Source organism: Cervus canadensis, chromosome 31 (assembly GCF_019320065.1).
Source record: "Cervus canadensis isolate Bull #8, Minnesota chromosome 31, ASM1932006v1, whole genome shotgun sequence".
NCBI lineage: Eukaryota > Metazoa > Chordata > Mammalia > Artiodactyla > Cervidae > Cervus > Cervus canadensis.
In genome coordinates this window covers 32,445,897-32,447,777 of record NC_057416.1, presented here as the reverse complement: position 1 = coordinate 32,447,777, position 1,881 = coordinate 32,445,897, and the positions used below count along the sequence as shown (strand labels likewise).

The 1,881-nt window shown below is 31.6% G+C and overlaps 1 protein-coding gene across 1 annotated transcript in view; it reads left to right on the top strand.

Annotated features, from left to right (window-relative positions):
• The window catches only part of LOC122432421 (A disintegrin and metallopeptidase domain 3-like), a 68,068-nt gene that overhangs the window by 5,467 nt on the left and 60,720 nt on the right, over nt 1–1,881 (top strand). The gene's annotated exons all lie outside the window — the stretch shown is intronic.

Sequence of the window (1,881 nt, the reverse complement as noted above, 5' to 3'; positions counted from 1 at the left end):
CATTAGTTCATTTATAATTGTAATGTAATTAAAAGTAAGGAGTTACATAAAATGATGTTCATGTATTTCATATGCTCCAATATTTATATCATTATCATTGAATCTGAATATTAGACTTAAAATCTAATGATAATGACTCAAAAGTCTAATCTGACATGAATTAACAAGAAGACAACATGCTAAATAAAATACTCATGCCTTTAAATGTTTAGGCTTTAATGTAGACTCAGTTATAGGAAGCCATTAAAAACGTAAGAAACTGAAAACAACTCTATGAAAAGAAGAATGTCCACTTACTGTTTTTCAAGTGGGAGAGTGTATGTTTTCTTGGCAATTTGGATGGAATAGGTGACCTATAGCAAAGGATTCAGAGAAAAAGTAATTATTAGATATTTCAAATCTCTGAAAGCCAAAAGTCCTAATTTTAAAAAATATGTACTCTTTCATATAAACAGGGATGATATCATGTATCAAAATTACATATACTGGAAAAGGAAATGGCAACCAACTCCAGTCTTCTTGTCTGTGAAATCACATGGACAGAGGAACCGGGCAGGCCACAGTCCATGGAGTCTCCAAACAGTCAGAAATGTCTAAGAGACTAAAATTAACAAAAACAAACTGTATATCTCCACTTCTACAGAGATGTACTATTACAGTTATCTTTTTTCAATCTTGGAACATATGACAGAATAAATCATAATCCAAGTTACATAAACTCTAGGATTATAAATCTACTGCAAAATGAGAGCATTAGTTATTAGCATTAAAGTCTCATAAACAAATTTTCACTTAAAATGATTACATTTAGAAATGTTGAGTAAACTTTGAAGAAATTTGAGTTTTCTGATCGTTCCTTATTTTACAGTTTCCAGAGAAAATAAAAGGAAAATTAAAGACTACAAAGCAAGTTCCCTTCTAAGATAAAACAAAATTAAACTAAAATCTGATGTTCACCTAAAGGCACTATTCAGAAAGCTAAAAGGCAGTTCTTCTACTAAAGGATGATATCTGGAATTCAGATTCTATTGACCATTCTGCATTTGTGTGAGTCTCACTTCTAACAGTACATCTCTTCCTTCTCATTTTCCTTAGTCTGTCTCACCAAATGTTCTGTTTTACCTTCTTCTTAGAAATCAAGTTTTGACATTGGGAATCTGAGCTACTTCAGTTTATTTATTTTTTCATTAATTCTACCTCTTCATTTAAGGAGAATCTTTAAGAATTTTAAGGTTATATATATTTTTCTATTTTTAAATTTCCAACCATTTTCTGTCACTTATTTATTTGTGGATAGGAGTATATTATGCTATTATATAAACTTGAGAGCATGATACATGTTTTTCTTTGCAATTTTTTATTCTCATTCATTGTTTATTATTTAATATTGATTACAGTTTATGACCTCTCCATCAATGCATGAACCATGTACAAATATATTTTTAAATTTAAAATACTCAAGAGTTTTCTCCAACACCATAGTTCAAAAGCATCAAGTCTTCTGCGCTCAGCTTTCTTTATAGTCCATTTCTCACATATACATAATACTGAAAAAATTATAGCCTTGACTAGAAGGACCTTTGTTGACAAAGTAATGTCTATGCTTTTTAATATGCTGTCTAGGTTGGTCATAACTTACTCCAAGGGGTAAGCGTCTTTAATTTCATGGCTGCAATCACCATCTGCAGTGATTTTGGAGCCCAAAGAAACAAAGTCAGCCACTGTTTCCACTGTTTCCCCATGTATTTGCCATGAAGTGATGGGACCGGATGCCATGAGTTTAGTTTTCTGAATGTTGAGCTTTAAGCCAACTTTTTCACTCTCCTCTTTCACTTTCATCAAGAGGCTTTTTAGTTCCTCTTCACTTTCTGCCATAAGGGT